The following is an 18610-nucleotide window of genomic DNA, read 5'->3' on the forward strand; positions in this document are numbered from 1 at the left end:
ATTAATAGAGCCAGTAGATGGGTTATGGTTTGGAGCTTTTTCCCCCTAGAAAAATTCCAGTCTTTTTTTCAGTCAGCGGGCTTTTATCGATGTTTCTCCCCATGGGTCAATAACCTGCAGAACAGCTCCCACCACCCTGCGAAACCCAGGCCTGGGAAGGACTCCCAGAGCCTCTGAGCTCTGCGTGTGCAAAGCTGAACCCTGACCCTCTCACCCACTCTCCAGTGCTGCCGTTTTTTATTTTTGCCCCACTGCACACACCGAAACCTGGCAATCAGGCCTCTGAAGCTTTCTCCGCCCTCCTCCAGCCTCTTTGCTGGGAGGGAGATGGACTGCAGCCTTCTCTCCTGAGCTGGTTCCAGGACTGTGGAGTCTGGCAAGATAAAAACTTTCCCAGACTCCCTGGTAACTGGGCTTCTGGGTGAAAATTGGGTTCCTTCAGTCAGATGCCCAATTTTGGAAGGCTGGCGTAACGTAGGCTTGGGTGTGTGCAGGTTGTGGATGAAAAAGAGGCTCTGTAATAAATCTGACAAGTCCAATGACCGAAAGTAACCTCACAGGGTCACCTGATTACAGTCCCTCACTGGGCAGGGCCTGGTGGGCAGTCGCCCCAGGCCCATAACTTTTTTTGTAAAAGGCTCATCTTTGCCATAAGCAGCCCTGTCCATGGTTTGTGTGCATTTAGGCTCACACACCTTTGAAGTGCCCAGTGATCCTCTTTTGCAGACCCCTGGAGGCATGACCGTCCTCAAGGGAGCACGTAATCTTGTTACTGATCCTGTAATCCCATCCTGCCTTGCTTTCTCCCACCTTCCTGTAATCATCCTTACTTTTCTCCTTAGTTCCAAATGTATAAAACTGCAAAACTGTCAGTCCCCAGAGCATTTGAGACCTTGCTGCCTGGCTTATGTTGTCAGTTTGGCTCAAATAAACTCATAAAAATTCTCTACAGGTTTGGATATTTCTTACACCAACAAAGTATATGCATTGTGTAAATTACAGGTTCAATTTAAAGTAGGAAGTGACAGGGCCAGTTATTTAGTCTGCGGCCTCCCTGATGCTCTGTTTTCTGGGTGCTGGGAGGCATTTCGCAGCAGCAGGCACCCTGCTCTGATCCCTGGGTCCCTACCTTACTGTGCTGCACACACTTGAACGCCATCCCAGTGGTGGCCTGCTTCCCGACCTCCTGACCTGTGTGCTCTTGGGTGGGTTAACCATTCCTGGATCTGGCCCATGGTGTTCAGCCCATCCAGTGATTCTGTAAGCTCTTAATTCCGCGTTAGCCCTTGTCTGTTTAAAATGTCACCATTGCCGAGAGCTGGCCAAGGACTGAGCGTTTGTTTCCCCCTCCCCCCAAATTCTCGTGTGGAAACTTCGTCCCCAGTGGTATTAGCGTGAGGCGGTATTAGGTCTGAAGTGAGACCTTTAGGGTGATGAGGTTATGAGAGTGGAGCCCTTGTGAATGGAATTAGTGCCTCTATATGAGACCCCAGAGAGGTCCTCTGCTCCTGCTGTGAAAACACAGAAAATGGTCAGCTGTGACTGGCAGAGAGCTGCCACCATGCTGAACCCAACCAGGCTGGCACCCTGATCTCAGACTTCCAACCTCCAGGACTGAGAGAAGTATCTGTTGTTTGTCTGCCACCCAGTCTGTGGTCCTTTGTCACAGCAGCTGGACCAAACTAAGGCAGAGCCTTTCCTTACTGTGGAGCTGATTCCCCCTTCCCCACAGTGTCAGCGTGCTGGTCGGGTGCCCCCCCCCCAAGTTAGACGGAAAAGTCCTGAGAGCAGGCGCCCCCGTCAGTGCTGGCTGAATACAAGCCTGAGGAGTGGGTGTGGGCCGCACCGGCCCAACAGCAGCACTCCAGGCTGCGTTGTCAGCCAACCAGGCTACTATCCCCGAGCCTTGCGGGGAGGGCAGAACTAACTGGCACTGCCACTTCCTTCTTTAATTTCAGCCTGTAATTTACACATTACATATGCCTGGGGTTGTTTTAAGCTGGCCAGGCCCCTGCCTTAAACCAAGTTGCTGGGTGGCTTTACAAGGTTCTGATCCCACAAACAACCCAAACTCACCCCGGAATCCAGGAACTGGTGCCAGGAGCCTGGGTTATGGGTGTGACTGTCTTAAAGACAGATTTTTCAGCCTACCTCAAGGACAAAGAGCCTTAAATGAGGTTGGAATATGCATCAGCCTAAAAGTTGAAAGACGAGTATGTGCTCTTTGTGGAGTGGAGCAACTGTCTCAAGATCAAGGTGAGGTAAGGAAGCCACCAGATTTGCAGGACAAAGGGAATAGAGGTGACTTCCGGGGCTATGACTGGGCAGTTACTTCCAGTGGGGATCTGCCCTATTGAGCCTCAGAATGACCTTGAAGTTGGTGGTAGACAAGACCTGGGACAGTGAAGAAAAGGAGATTGAAGGCTTGAGCAAGAGAGAAGGAAACCGGGCAGCCCGTGCTTGTGTTCACACGTGTGCTTGCGGGTTTGTGGCTTTGGACCTGCGTTTGGCGCCCAGCTCTGCCTTCCCTTCCTACTGTGCCGGGAAATGCTGCCGGAGACAGCCCTTCTCTGGTAGAACTCTAACCGTGGATGAGCTGGGCTTCTCCAGTGCCTGCCCCTCCAGCTCTCAAATTCTTAGCTTCTGTTGCTGCATCTTAAATGCTATCAGAGCTGGAAACCCACTAGGAAGAACCTATTCAGTCCTTACTCCTCACCTGCTGTGTGACCTTGGACAAGTGACGTAACCTCTCTGAGCCCCACTGGGGAAAGAGGCCTGGCTTTGAAGGGGGTTGTGAGACAAGTAAGGTTGTGACCTGGCACATCCTACCTGTGTCCTATGAAGAGTGCCAGCACCTCTGTTTGGAAGCACAGAGCAAAGTGGGAGGGGCAAGCAGCAGCCACAGTCAGGGACCTGAATTCTTATCTGCTGCTAAATGCGTGTGACCTTGGGCAAGTCCCCTCTGGGTTGAAATGGACTTATATCTGTAAGTCATACCCAAAAAAAGCCACAGCACAACCCATTTCTGCTAGTTCCTACGTGGGCTTTTGACTGTAACTTGCCCTAGCATGCGGGGGTTCAGGACCCTGGGTGGGGAGACTACAGACCAAGGAGCGCGCTCCTCAGTGGGACCAGGCCGGGCTCTATCTAAGCTACTTCTGGGGTTGGGGTCATCTGGCTGTGGAGGCCATCATGGAGACTGCCATCAGTTGGGAGGCTGGTCACTAACTTACCCCGGAGCTTGTGAGCGCCAGGGCACAAGAGACCTCTCTCACCCCATGCCTTGCCAGAGCCAGCAGAGCACAGGAAATGCAAGAAACAGAACATGAGTGATGGTGGGCGGGCAGTCAGTTGTGTTGAAGGCAGGTGTAGCCCGGGCCCAGCAGGTGTGTGAACAGGTGCTGTGCTGTGGACAGGTGCCACTGCCTGCTCTGGGAAGCCGTGGCAGCGGGTGCACGGGGTTTTGCTGGGCAGCGACAGCTGGACCTGGCTGGGGCCCTCTCAGGATGGGCCTTGCAGGTGGGTGCTTGGTAAGCTGAAATGGCTGGTAGAACAGCACTGGGGTGCAGGAAGCAGGAAGGTGGGGTGCAGCACTGAGAAGCGCAGAATGATGAGCGTTGGGAGCCATGGAGACAAGGTCTGCATGAACCTGGGGTTGTGGCCAGAGCCCAGCTCTGGAGAATTGTCTCAGAAGCACAGGCAAAAGGAGGAGATGGAGCCTTCATTCTCACTCCAGAAAGGCTTCATGGAGGGGCTGTTGGCTGGGTGCCAGGTGCCCTTCAGTCATCCCTAGGGCTTGAACACCATCCCCACGTTTCAAACAGCTGATAAGCGGTAGAGAATTCAACCCCCTCTCTGGACATGGGGTTTTTCTCCCAGTGTTCAGTGTTACAAATAACACTGGCAAGAAATAAATTATGGTTTTTTTTCTTTTGGATGATTTTCAGGAGAGCAATAACGAGGTCAAAGCATAGGAGCATTTTCTTGGATCTTCATATAAAGTTATCAAATTTTGCCCCCAAACAGGTGCATCAACTTACGAGGTCAGCAGCAATGGGCCAGTTCACCTGAAAGTGATCCCCCCTCCTCCATAAACACTGCTGCACTGAGAGGCCGTGCCCTGTCCTGACCGTGACTCGCCCGTCTCCCTGCAGGCGCGAGCCCAGTGTGAGTGCTGTAGTACAGCCAGGGCTCTAACTGGGGCTGTCACAGGGGGAAGGCGGACTTCTCTATAATAAGTCTTCCAGTCCATGGACATGGTATGTCTTGCCACTTACTGAGGCCTCCTTATCCCACAATAGTTTTATGGTTTTCTCCAAAGAGCTCTTGTACATGTTTTATTAAGAGGCCTATGTTTGATATTATTGTAAGTGGTTGTTCTTCACTTTCTAATTGTTATAGCTAGAATTTTTTTCATGGAACTTTTTTTTTGCATATTGATTTTTATATCCCACAACCTTGCTAAACTCTTGTGTTGTAGTACACGTGTATCTTATCTGTTGATTCTTTGACTTTTCTATCATCTCTAAATAATAAGTTTTGTTTCTTCCTTTGGAATCTTTACACCCTTCTTTCCCTTGCCTGACTACCCTGGTCAGGACCTCCAGTACAATTTGAACCATACTGGAAGTGAGCATCTTCGTCATGTTTCCGTTCTCACAGGGAAAGCGTTTAGTGTTCTAAGTGATGTTTGCTATGCAGTTTTCTAACTACCCTTTATCAGAGCGAGGAACTCCATTTTGTTTCTAGTTTGCTAAGAGTTTTTCTCATGACTGGATCTTGAATCTTATCTGCAACTATAAAGAGGATGGTCTGACTTCTTTTTTGTGTAAAGTGATAGGTTTTGTTGAGTCTTCCAATTCTGAACCGATCTGGCCCATTATCCTTTTTATGCATTGCGGGATTCAGTTTGTTACTCATGTAGGATTTTTGCATCTATTTTCATGACTGCGATTACTTTTTCACATTTCCCTTATCAGGTTTTGTTGTCAAGGTTATGATTGCCTCACAGAATGAGTTGGGCAGCTCCTTCTTTTTCTGTGTTCTGAGTTTGTGTAAGAGTGGAATTCTCTGTTTCTTAAATACATATGAGAATCACAGATGAAGCCCTCTGGGGCTGGAGTTTGCTCTGTGGGAAGGTCGACTCCTGATGAACTCTTTCAGAAATCTCATTCTTCTTCCCATCCTCCCAGAGCATACCACCTCGCAGCTGGACCGCTGGGCACCCTATGGGGTCACTGCCTTTGACCCGCCCAGCTAGTCTCCCTGAAGCTCCACTTCAATCCTGTCTCTCTCCCGCTCCAGAGTACCCCCTGCCCCCAGGTGAAATCCAGCGAGACCCTCAACTGTGGCTGGACCATCCTTCCCTTCTGCTGTGCCCTGCTCACCTCTGGCACACCTGGGCTTCTTGTGTCAGAGCTTTTGACCATGCAGATCGCTACAAGTCTGCCCCATCCTGACCTTTCGTGCCACTAACACCACCTCTAATAAGAAGCCTGCCCCTCCCCTTTAGCTACCAGTCGGCTCCCTCCTAGAGCTTTCTAATTCTACATATTATCAAAATTGCTTTGGTGAATAACTGTGGTGTGTACACCTGAAAATAATATAATATTGTATGTTACCTATATTTTAATAAAAGTTTGTTTTTTAATTGCTTTGGGTAGAATTATTCTGCACTCAAGTGAGTGTTCCAAGAGGGTGGGCATATGTTTATGATCATTCACTTATTCAGTCAACAAACACCAGTGCACCAGGCACCGCACTGGGTCAGAACCAAGACAGACAAGTTCCAACCATTTCAGAAACTTCCTGTGAGCAGGAAGTAAAACAGCCTGCACTGTACATATAAGCATAAAAATATAAATAAATAAATCACCAGAATCCCACTGTTAATGCTTTGGAACATTTCTTCCCAGTTTGAAAAATGCATATACAACAAAAGAAAATAAATGAAAAGAGCCAGCTGAGTGGCGCATTGGTTAGGAGTTGGCTTGGGACGCCAGCTCTGAGCAGCAGGGCCCCGGTTCTGATCCCACATGAGGGCCAGTGACGCTCACCCTCTACAGCTAAGATGGTGAACAACAAACAGCTCGACCTGGAGCTGGGCTGCTGTGAGTCAGCAGCAACGGCGGCGTAGGCTGCAGTGGGGCCGGCCGGCAGCGGGGGGGGAGCTTTTGGGAGCCGCTGTGAGCAGCCGTCCAATGGCTGGTGGGTGACTGCCTCACCCGGGAAGAGCACAATGATCATACCAGCATGGGCCAGTGAAGCAACGTCCTCAACTAGAATGAAGAACAAAAGGACAGCAACTTGTCCGTTCCCCTCTCCCAATTCCCCAATAAAAATCTTAAAAAAAAAATGCATATAATAACCTACTCGAAGTAGCTGGAGAAGCACATACTACCTTACTTTACAGATGAGGAAACTGAGGCACAGAGCACTTAAGCCAAAGGTCACAGGAATGGTCAGGCAGCGTTGCTGAGCACCCCCATCCCACCCTCTCCCCCTTAAAAATGATAATGGGTCAAGCTGTGTCCCTGTTGGGGCCCCAGATGCTTCACTTCTCTTACTACAAGGGTCTTATGGGAACATAGAAATGTGCTAACTCTCCTTTAGAGGGGCCTGCCCATTAGTTTTCCCAAGGAGAGCCCCTAGGTCCAGGTTGCCTGCATGGGGGTGAGCCCAGCACCCCAGTCCTGTCCCCAACCAGTTCAGCTGAGGAACCCTGGGCCATTCAGCCTCTTGGAGCCTCTCCTGACTCCCCAGGAAAAGGGGACCCAAATGCTTTACTTCCAGGGCTATCACAGAACAAAGTTAGCCAGCCCTATAAAGTGCCTGGTATGGGGCCTGGTACCCTGATGATGCCGAGATGTTAGTTCCTCAACCATCGTCCCTCTCCTTGGTTCAGATCAACACACGGGTAGTGCTTACTGAGTACCAGGCTGTTTATGTGGTGGGGGTATACGGAGATGAAAGGTCAGGGGTTGTAGACAAGCAAGCCAACAGCCCAGTAGGGTGGTCAGTGCTGGGAGAGGGAAGGTGCGCCGGGTCTGAAGAAGTCCCCCGGGAGGAACCGTAACCCATCGCCAGCTGGGTCTAGGAGGATCAGCTGGAGCAAGCTAGGAGAGGAGTGAGAGGAAGAGGGGGAAGGGCAGGCTAAGCAGAGGGCACGGGCGGGCTGGATAAAAGCCTGGCGCCAGAGGGAGCAGGCGGTGCGAGCGCAGAGTGCCTGGCGCAGAGGAGCCCGCTTCAGGGAAAGGAGGAGGGGAGGCCGCAGGGCCTCGGGGTCTGGGAAGACTTTGCGTCTTTATCCCGTAAACGCCACTGCGTGGTTTGAAAACAATGCTCCGGCCGCTGGGTGGGGAAGGGAGGGGGGAGCAACAGCCCCAACGCGCACGGGACGAGGTCCCGCGAAGCCGGAAAGAGAGCGCTCGGCTTCCCGCCCCCCGCCCGCCGTAGGGTGGGGGTGCGCCGGGTGAGACCCGCCTCCCTCGCTGGTTGGCTCCGAGTGGGCGCACCTGACCCGCGGTGGCCAATCCCCGCACCGGCAGGGCCCGTGCTTCCGGAGTCCGGCGGGTCTGATCTTCCCGCCCCGGCTGCGCTCCCAGCTGGGACAGACGGGCCGGCAGAGGGCGGCAAGGAGCGGCCTCGGCAGCCGACACGCAGTAATGGGGGCGCTCCCGCGGCAGGTGGGCGACTAGCAATTACCTGGACGTCCGCTTGACCAAATGTCAATGTCTGTGAAGTTCCTAGGACGTGCTTAGTCGCCGAGGCCGTCCGGCCTCCGGCGTCCACTGGGCAGTGGTCATTTCTTGTGCGGTCTGGCACCTTGGCACCGTTCCACTCTGCTGAGCCTCGGCGCCTGGCCTCTGAGGGTCAGAGGGTGCCTGCGAGAGGCCTTGGGAGTTACAGGTTCCCTGTGCCCCCGCCCCCAAGCACCCCTCGCCTCTTTGTGAGTCCCAGCACGCACGCAGGCCTCCTCCAGGAGGCCTCACCTGGAGCCCCAGCGGCCAGACACCTCGAGCACTCCCCGGCCTCCGCGCTGTTCTCTCGGCCTGAAGCATCATTATTTGGGTACGTTTCTCCCAGACGGCAAGGCCTGGGCAGAGAGGACCCTCCCCAGCCAGGGCCCCAGCCTTGTTGGGGGTCCACTACGGTCATTTCCGGTCCCCCACCCTCAACTGGCTCCGAGGTGTGGAGGAGGGTGCCTCTTGCTTTGTGAGATGCGAGGTTGAGAAGCCAAGAATCGTTATTTGGCCTCTCAGAACGCCCACCTGTGCCAGTCCAGATGGGGACCCATGACCAAAGCTTCTGGAAAACAGACTCGCCTACAGGGTCCTGCGATGGTGGCCCCTCACTCTCATGGGAGCAAGGACTTTGCCAAAACAAGGGACGCAAAACTGAACCTTACTGATTTGTCTGTTATGGCTTCTCTCCTCCTCTAGTCAACTCTAAAAACAACAAAGGTCATTGAAAAGGGTTCCTGTCCCCAGTTCCATTGCGTGTGTGTGTATTTGGGGGGTAGGGGAAGGCTTCCCCACACCAACAAGCAATTTTCGGACATCAGCAGGGGGTCTGAGAATTCAGCTCAAGTCTGACATGATCTATCCAGGGATAGAATCAGATGCCACAAGTATAGGGTTCAGTCCCACAAAACTGCCCGCCAAAGACGCCAGCCGCTACCCCAGGTTGTTACCTGTGCTTTTGGCCAACTAGCTATATAAATCAGAGGTTCCCACAACCCCTTCCTTGGGTTCGATTAATTTGCTAGAATGGCTCACAGAACTCAGGAAAATCTATTTACTTACTTGATCACTGATTTATTACAAAGGACATTAAATGATACGAATCAATGGCTAAATAAAGAGACACATAGGGCAAGGTCCCCAACAAAGGAGCTTGTGTCCTTGTGGAGTTTGGGGCCCACAAGATGGCACCTGGAAGCATTCTGTTTCCCTAATGTGGAAGATCTCCAAAAGGGCCAAGGAGCTGTCCTTTTGAGGGTTTTTATGGAGCCTTCATTAGTAACCACGATTGACTAATTCATTGGCCAATGGCAATTGAACTCAGTCTTAGCCCCTCCCATCCCTGGAGGTCATGGGTTGGGACTCAAAGTTCCAAACCTCTAATGTGGTTCGTTCTCCTGGCAATCAGCCCTCACCCTTGGGTGGGGTCCAAAAGCCACCTCATTAACAAAACAAAAGACAACTTTATCACTCCCAACACTTAGGAAATTCCAAGGGTTTTGGGATCTGTGAGCCAGGAACTGGATGTAGACCAAATATCTTATAAATCACAATATCTCAGGTATTTAGTGAAAAGTCTACTCCCATCATTCTTTCCTTTAGTGTATTTGTATTTTCTTTCTTTTCTTAACTAGATCAAGTACTGATTTAGCTGTTTTCAACTTTTAAAAATGTGTTTTTGCTGGATTTATTTTATTTAGTTCTGGGTTTTTTCTAAGTCATCATTTTACACTTTTTATTATTTCTAGCCTTCTGTTTCTATTTTATTGTTGTTTATCTCTATTTTGAGTTAGCTACTTAGTTCACTAATTTTTCATTCATCCTTATTAATGTAAGCATTTAAAGCTATGAATTTCCCTCTGAGGACTGCTTTAGCTGTTTACCTTAAGTTCTGATATGCAGTGTTTCAATTATGATTGTTTTCCAAATATTCTGAAAATTCAACTTGATTTATTTTCTGACCCAAGAACAATTTAAGAGTTTTTAAATTTACAGGTAGTAGGCTTTTTCATGTTTTGTAGTTTGGTAATTAATTTCTGGTTTGACCTACATTGTAATTGGAGAATGTTGTGCTACATCTACTTTTTGGAGTATACAGGTTTTTAAAACAATGGTTTAATATGTGGTCAATCTTTGTGAATGTTCAGATGTCCATCTGCAAAGGAGTAGTCTGTTTTTTAAGATAGAAAGTTTAATATAAATGATTTAACTGTAGCTCCATAATTATTAGGTCTTCTCTAATCTTACTTGATTTTTTTTTTAATATAATGCTTTTCTTTTTTTTTTAAGATTTTTATTGGGGAATTGGGGGGAGGGAAACAGCGTTGGGGAATCAGGGGAGGGGAACAGACAGATAAGACAAATTGCTGTTTTTGTTCTTCAGTCTAGTTGTGGAGGACGTTGCTTCACTGGCCCATGTTGGTGTGATCATTGTGCTCTTCCCGGGTGAGGCAGTCGCTCGTGGGTCACTGGTCGGACGCTCACAGCAGCTCCCGGCAGCTCACACCGGCTGCCGGCTGCTCATGCAGGCTGCCAGCCACTCATAGTAGCTTATGGCAGCCCACTGCAGCCCAGCTGCAGCCTATGCCGTCAATGGCGACTCACAGCAGCCCAGCTCCAGGTCAAGCTGTTGTTCATCATCTTAGCTGTAGAGGGCGAGCATCACTGGCCCTCAATGTGGGATCCGAACTGCAGCCCTGCTGCTCAGAGCTGGCACTCCCAAGTGAGCTCTTAACCAGCCGAGCTACTCGGCCAGCCCCTTACTTGATTTTTTTGTACACATATCTGTGTACAGATATAAAATAAAGAGATAAATTAAAATTTTCTACAATGGTTGTGTTTTTTACTCTTTTTCCTTGTATTTCTTTCATTGTATCAATGTAGTAGATACTGTGTTATTTGATGCTCTCAACTGACCTCAAAAAGAGTCTGGGGGCTTTGCTAGAAATAAATGATAAAGGTTTATTCAGGGGTCTTACAGTTTGCAAACTGGAAACACAGCTAAGCAAAACCCCAGAAGTGTTCCAAAGAAGAAAGGAGAGTTGAGTTCTTAAAGTAAAAAGTAGTTTCCTGAGAATTTTCAGTGTTGCCTTCTTAACCCTAGAATTGCTCCAGGATGGTTATCAGTCAGACGTCAGGCCGTCTGGATCATGGATGTCAGGTGGATGTCAGGTGGTCTGGATATGTGAGTCCTTCGGAGGGTAATCAGGGTTACCTGGAGGTTTGATGTACAATGTATCCAGGCATTGACGTAGGACTGGAAAGTTCAAAGGTGTAAGTTCCCAGGCTAGTTAAAACAAAAATAGAATGATTTCCTCATGCCTCAACCTCCTTGATTTTGGTAATTTAGCAGCTTGACGAAAGTGACTCCATTTTATTTCTTCACTCTGTTCCTTAATGCATAAAAATTAACACATGCTGTTTGGTACATAGTAGGTATGTGATAGCTTCCTTGTTACTTGCATTCATTATCATATAAAGTACTCCTCTTGGCCTCATCTAATGTATTGCCTTGAACCTGACTCCTGTTTTCTGTTGGCATTTGCCTGTTACCTCTTGCACCATCCTTTTATTTTCATTCTTTCTGAGTCTTGTTTGGGGAGTGTCTTGCCTCCAGCCTTGTGTTGAATGTGAACCATCTGACAGGCATTTCCCTTCACAGATGAGTTCACCTGCATATAATCGCTGTGACAAATCTATCGTCTCAATGAAGTCATCTTATTTTATACTTACTATTTTTGGAGGTTATAAAATATTTGCTTAATTTGGATACAAGTGTTTCTTCTGATATTTTGGAAATTTTGTAGCTGTGTACTTGTGGTTACCTTTTTAATTTTACATGACACACTTAATCCTTTATTTCTCTAAAGAGTATCTACTGACTCCCAACTCTGAGTAATAATGACACTATTGTTTTTTCTTCCTCTTTCCTTCCCTCTACCATCCTCATCACAATATAATTTTAAATGAAAACTAACATCAGGATAAATACATTAATTTGTATCATATATATGTGTATATATATATTTTTTTCTTGTGTCTAAGATGCCATCAATTTTAACATGCTCCACTGATATAGTGACAGCTTTTTGAATGAGAACAAAACTGTCCCATCCCACAGTCCCTGCAGAGGGCTAACAGTGGTCGTGCTTGAGATGGAATTCAAGGACATCTAGATTTTCTTCCCTCTGAACCTTATTTATGTCCCTGTCCAGGCTGCCCGACAGAGTCCTTGCCCTCACTAGGGCCGCTTGGAGGAGGCATCCAGTGTCCTTGCCACTGATCACAGCCCTGAATGTCTCAGCAGGAGTCACCTGGGTGGAGAGCCTCAGGCTGTGTCACCCTGGATTCCAGGCAGCACCAGGCTCTGTGCCGAGGTGGATGCCGTCAGATCCGTCCTCCACAATGCTCCTCTTTCTCCAGCCTCTTCTGTGAACCTGGGCCTGGCTGACAGTAGCTGAAAAGCAAATCATGTTTGATATCATCTTATTAAAGCAATCTGGAAATTTTTGAGGACTCCAGAGTTCCCAGAAGGACCCAGCATTGCCCAGTGCCAAGCTGTGGCTGTGCCAGGTAGGCCCACCCTGCTGAGCCTCCTGTAGCCCCTGTGCACCAACCCCCTGCTCCCGCCCCTCCCCCCGGACACCCTGATCCCGACCACACTTTGAACTTGCCCCTCTCCAGGCCTTGCTTCTGCTGTTCCTTCCACCTGGGCTGCCGTTCTCCTTCCAGATTTTGCTGGTCTAGAGCTCACCCATTCTCTAAGACTCGGCCCCAATATCACCTCCGCAGGCAGCATCAGTCCCTGCCTCCTCCGGCCCCTCACAGCCCGGCCCAGGTAGCTGGCTCCATCCTCTGACTCGCGTCCCTGTCTCCCCTCCCAGAGCTGGAGTGGCCACAGAACTTTCTAGGAAGGTCGTTGGAGTCAGACAAGACCCACTTCCACCAAGCTGCTGTTCCCACGTTTGTAAAATGGAGCTAGTGATGATGATTCTCTGCGGTGAGGATGCGTGGGGAGAGCTGCTGCCCGGAGCCTGGGTGCCTACCACATGGCCGCCCTGTGCTTGGTACTGGGGACACAGTGGCAGAGCCAGCCCTGCCTGTCCGCATGGAAGGGCTCAAAACTGAGCCGCTCTCATTAGCGCTAGTGGTACGTCGTTACTGTGTTAGCTTTATTGGCGTATTTCCATTAAAGTGCAAAATCTATGTGAGCAAGTAGATGAATTTTTCCATATGTCCACACTGTGGCCCCATGCAGACCCAGTTAGAGCACATGTCAGCTCTCCAGGAGCCCCACCTAGGACAACTACTATTTTGACATTTACCATCATAGATTAATTTTGCCTGTTGTTTGTATTTTATATCAATGGAATCATGCAATCTGTGCTGTCTCAGGCCTCACTTCTTTCACCCAACATTATTATATGTTATTTGTCCATATTGTTGTAATATTAATAATAATAACAATAACAACAATTGTATCCCTCTCTCCAAGGGCCTCGCACATGACAAGTGATTAATTAATTGTGTGTCTTGGTTGAGGGAACTTGACCTGTTCAGGTCTTTTTTATACTAGAATGTGACCTGAGTTGAATCCATTGTGGAAAAAGGCACTGAAGGTGCAAATCAGGGCAGCAGAGAACTCCAGGGAGTTCATTTTACAGGTCGTTGGCATCTGTGGTTTGGCTTGGCTGTTTATAAATGCTTTTGGCAGGATCCTGAGGTCACCCCGGGCTAGTAGCTGTGGTCGTCCCTTGGGGTCACTGGGCTCTGCCCTTCCCCCCTTCCCTGGTCCCCCCAGGGCAAGTACCTGCTCCTTGCCTAGCCTGGGTGTCTCCATCTGTCAATGGACCCCCCCACCCTGCCTTGTTCCGTGTGGTCTGGGGCGGGCACCTAGGAGGTAGGACACACAAAGCGCCCCGAGCTTGGTCTTGAAGGGAGAAAACATCCCTCATCCTGCCTCAAATCCCCCAGGGAGAAATCTCTGGGCTGGTGTCTTAGCCCAGAGGCTCCTAGGGGGTGGGTTCCCATTGGTCCCAGTCACTTCTGTGCAAAGGTGACCCTTGGAGGGACAGGCCATGGCTGCTCGTCCCAGCATCCCTTCCACAGACACGAAACCAAGGGTTGAGTTCAGGCTGAGTGTTTCCTCAGTGAGTGGATGAGGAATGCACTCAGCCTGCACCTATTAGGTGCCTACTGTGTGCCCTGAGTTGGCACTGAGGACCCAGAGATAAGCCAACCTGCCCAGGCCAAGCCACTCTTAGGGGAGGGGTCTGGGAAAGCGTCACCGAGCAGGTGGCTTCTGAACGATGCAGTGGGCCTTTGCCAGGCCCGAGGGAGGGCACTCCGGGCATAGGGAGCAAGGCACAGCAGTGTGACCATGGTCAAGGGCAACGACTTGGCTGCATTGCCGAGAGGAGCATTCAGGAGAGAGGCTTGGCTGGAGCCTGTCCAAGACCCTGCTTGGGGTGGCGCTGGCGAACCCTGAGAGCGCCCTTGGGTGGGGCAGGAACCCGGCTCTAGGCCCTCCCTCCCACCCTGTGTGACCCTGTGCTGGCCTCTGTAAATCCCTGTGGCAGATGGATGAATGGAGGTTGGGGTTCAGTGAGTCAGGGACGGGGGTTTGGAAGCTGCAGTCAGGGTCAGGGAGGCAGCGGCTAGGGTTGGCTGAGCGAGGCCCGCAAGGTAGATCCGAATCGCCAGCATCGCTACTCCTGTGCTTTGGGGCCATTATTAAGTAAAACAAGAGTGACTGGAACACAAGCACTGCGATACTGTGCCAGTGGATCTGATAACCGAGAAGGCTACTAATGAATGGGTAGCATATATATCATGGAGAACTGGACAAAGGAATGATTCACGTCCCAGACAGGACAGAGAGAGACGGCATGAGATTTTGTCAGGCAACTCAGAACTGCGTGAAATTTAAAACTTATAATTTGTTTATTTCTGGAATTTTCAATTTAATAGTTTTGGAATGCAGTTGAACACGGGTAACTGAAAGTGCAGAAGCTGAAACTGAGGATAAAGGGGAATCCTGTATTAGTCATGCTCTCTGTTCTCACACCTGGAGCAGGCCATTCCTGCACTCCACCCTCTGGGGCATCAACCTGTTTCTCTGGCAGAGCCTACCAGAGACTTGGCCCATCTCCCTTGGTTCAACCAGTGACCCACTTGCCAGATGCACTTGTCTCTTTCAAGGTGTCAGTTGGAGTCTCCCCCCCCACACACACACCTTTGCCCTTGTAGAAGTGTCACTGACCAGTTCTTGCCAGTTGACCCCAGAAGAAATGTTCAAGGAGGATTCGTTCTTGAATGGATTCATTTCTACTGGACATTCAATGGTCCTCTCTCTGCACCGCCATGCCCCACCCACAGCTGGAGGCCATCCCCGGCCCCCTGGGATTCCCCTTCCCCAGCCACAGCCCCCGACCTGCGAGCTCTCTCCTTCCCACTGCCAGGCCTTTGCTCCAGCTGTCCCCTGCTCTCCACCACCCCCACTCCGCCAATGGCTACCAGGCCATTAACTCTTTGTGGCATTTGAGCGGTTCTTTTCCTTCCCCCACCTCCCCAGGCTGGGGCTTAGCTGGCACCATGCTGGTGCACAGAGTCCTCTCTGGTCATGGCCCGGGCGCTGTTGCGCCCCTCCCCCCAGATAAAGGATAGGTAGGCCGACGGAAAAGGGGTTAAAATAAGAATTTTAAAAATTATTTTTAAATATTAGTTTCAGGCGTAAAATAATTTCAAAGCGAATTTCTCCGCCCTTCCAATCGCCAGCCGCTGAGACGCAAGACCTGCGATCCCTCGGCACACTACGGCCTTTTTGTCTCGGTCCCGCGTGGAATAGGCGGCCCTCCGGCCTCCGCAGTGTGATTCCCACTGGCTGCCAGCACGTCCCTGCCCCAGGAGAGCCTGGGGGGGGTGGGGGAGCAGGTTCAAGGGCAGGGTCTGGGCTGGGCGGTGGGACCTAGCCTTGGGGGCTGGACTGCTTCCGTGGGCTGGGATTGGGGTGGGGGTGGGGGGCCGTAGGGCAGTGCTCCCAAGGACATAACCGTGAGAGCACAGGCCCGAGGGCAGTACCCAGCTAAGCGCGGGTTCCCGGAGCGCTGGTGGACCTCCTGGCCGGCAGGGGGCGCGCGGGGCGAGGCACTGGCTCCGAGGTGTACACTGGTTTTAAAACATTAGCTTAGCGATCTCATTGTTTTACGTGATCCGCGCTTGTAAAACTCAAACAGAGCAGAAGCATTAAAATAACAAGCCCAGTTCCACAGCCCCACCTCCTGAAAGTAATCGCTGCTTCCCATTGGGAGCATCTTCCCGAGTATCTGCTCACACGGGAACATGTGCCCACACACGCTCTTCACGCTCGCAGACACAGACACATTCACAGACACACGGGAACACCTGGGTTACGTAAAGAGGTTGGTCAGAATACCCTGTGGTGTGGGCGTACTTATGCAGACATATCTCTAGTGATGAATCCATGTGTTTTATTTTTACAGGTTTTGCTGTAAGAAACCCCACTTCCTGCTGCGACGCCATCAACAAGCATTTCACTTTTCCATCCCATCCTCCATGCTGTGGGTGAGGCCCCATTGAAATTGCTAGGGAGAAGGTGCCCATGTCTCAACTCTTCAGGGCTGATGACACTTTGCAGGGTTGTTGGGGTATCCTGGGTGTGGGCGTGGGGTTCAGGAAGATGTCCCGGGCGTGAGGGCGAAGTCAAAGAGAAGAGGGCTGGGCTGGGGCCTTGAGGGGGTCGTGCCTGAGGCCTTTGGGACTCTCCAAATTTGTGTGGGCCACAAACACTGTTTATTCTCTGAAAATACAGTCACTTTGAACTGAAAATAGACCCCTCAGAGACTCCCTCGTAAGGAGAGGGCTCTCCCACACCTGGGTCTTTGGTGTATCTGAACACAGAGATGGGGGTCCATCACTCTGCCTGTGATTCCACCATTAACCTCCCCTCTGTTGAGTTCTGGGGAGTTCTCTTCAAAGCCACCATACCTCAATGGGGGGGTGTGTGTGTGACCCTGATCCCAACAGAGCCCCAGGGGACGCTGACTGGATGACACTGACTTCCATTGTGAGTGGGTGCATGTGTTAGGTAGGGGGAGCTGAGTACCTTCCTGACGTCCTGCCAGCATTTCAACCCTCAGCCTCCTCTGTCCAGGGACCAGCTCCAGGCCCCAGCTCGGAAGGCGTGTCCATGGTTGGTGCCAGCAGCAATGGCACTTAATGGCCTTACATGCCAAAGAACTGAGCTTCAGAACGCATCTCTAAGGCTGTCGGGCCCAGGAGGCTGCCCTGCGGAGGTGCATCCTGACAGGTCCCACAGACTGGTTGGGAGAGAGACAGGAAGGCACTGAGTCTACAGTGTGCCAACAGAATGCCAACCCCAGGCTGCCCCTGTGCCAGGCTGCCACACTGTCACACCTGGGCCTGGGCTGGAGACCAAGAACATTCCAGAGCTTTGATTTGGAAACCTCGCCTCCATAGATGTGGATATCCTGGTGGAGAGCGCACAAGCCAGACAGGCGTGGGCCAGGCGCCGAGCCCGTGTCCTCCACTGCCAAGCTTACAGGAGGGCAAGAACTGGTGGTGTTGCCCAGGAGTAGCGCTGGCATGACCTGGAGAAGGGCCTGACTGCTGGCTTGGAGTGGGCTCCCACTTATGGAGCTGGTACCATGTCCCATGCGCCAAACGTCCATAGCGACTGGTCTTGTTTGTGTGTGGTGGTGTGGTGTGCAGTTAGAATTTCCTCCCCAGAAACAGGGCAGACTTCTCTAACTGGTTTTTATTTTGTCCTTACTTAAGCCACATGTTTGAAAATGACTTCATCAAAGAGGAGTCATGAATTAAGTTTCGTGGTCTGACTCCCTGCTGGTCTGGCTGAGGGCCCCTGGCCAATCTGTGAGCATCACTGGGCAGTGCCTGACTCCCTACAGGTCCCATGTGCACTCCCGACGTCAGCAGCCTGGTTCTCCCAGAGGACCACTGCTGTGACTGGGGGCCTACTGTGTGCCAGGGGAGGTCTTGGATGCTTCTCACACAGGCTCTTGCTCACAACTGCCTTAGGAAGTGAGGTAGCTATCCCCATGTCACAGATGTGGAGACTGAGGCTCAGAGGTGATGTGTCTTGCCCAAGGTCACCCGGCGGGTGAGGGCAGAGCCGCAGTCCCAGCTGTATCTGTCTGTGTCCAGACGGGGTGGTGCCCCGGACAGGAAAGTCAGAGACCACAGAGGTAGTGCCCAGTGTCTAGGGAGGAGGGTGGACAAAAGCGAGCCTCTAGCTCAGGCTGACAGGTCGGAGAAGCTGCTGGGAGGAGGTGGCATTTAAGCTTGGCATGAAGGATTCAGAGAGAGAGGGGAAACGTGGGATAAGAGACTTGAGGGGCGGGGGGGGAGTGGGTGGGAGCAATTGTGGGGTGTGACTGGGGGACCCTGCTCAGGTGCTCAGGCCGATGGGCCAGATGTAGCCACGGGGGCACAGGGGCAGGCTGGGGGTGGACACAGTGGGGGAGAGGCCAGAGTGGGCTGGGCGTGCTGGCCACTCCTTAGTTGTCCTGGGCGCAGGGTCGCTAATGAGAGGTCTGTGGCCAGGCTGACTCTTGTTCTTTTGCAGGTAATTCATTTTGTCTCTTCTTGGAAGCTTTTGGGATTTCGCTCTTCATTTGGATGCTCAGAAATTTCTCTTTAGTGTTTCTAAATGGTGATGTCTGGCTTTTTTATTGTTAGTGTTCATTTTTGTTCACTTTTTTTTGTTTTGTTTTGTTTTGTTTTAAGATTTTTATTGGGGAATTGGGGGATGGGAACAGCGCTGGGGAATTGGGGGAAGGGGAACAGACAAGTTGCTGTCGTTTTGTTCT

The 18610-nt window shown here is 51.0% G+C and overlaps 1 protein-coding gene across 8 annotated transcripts in view; it reads left to right on the forward strand.

Moving 5' to 3' along the window:
• Positions 1–18610, forward strand: part of DEGS2 (delta 4-desaturase, sphingolipid 2) — a 50422-nt gene that overhangs the window by 13347 nt on the left and 18465 nt on the right. The window contains exons 1-3 of one of the 8 annotated variants that reach the window (XM_019639357.1): positions 7579–8070; positions 11957–12314; positions 16244–16325. The gene's annotated coding sequence lies outside the window, so the exon portion shown is untranslated. Of the gene's footprint in view, positions 1–4026; positions 5589–7578; positions 8071–11956; positions 12315–16243; positions 16326–18610 lie in introns of those variants that run through there. The other 7 variants (XM_019639358.1, XM_019639360.1, XM_019639361.1 and 4 more) reach the window with 7 other exon arrangements.

Source organism: Hipposideros armiger, unplaced genomic scaffold (assembly GCF_001890085.2).
Source record: "Hipposideros armiger isolate ML-2016 unplaced genomic scaffold, ASM189008v1 scaffold_43, whole genome shotgun sequence".
In the NCBI taxonomy this organism is placed as follows: Eukaryota; Metazoa; Chordata; class Mammalia; order Chiroptera; family Hipposideridae; genus Hipposideros; species Hipposideros armiger.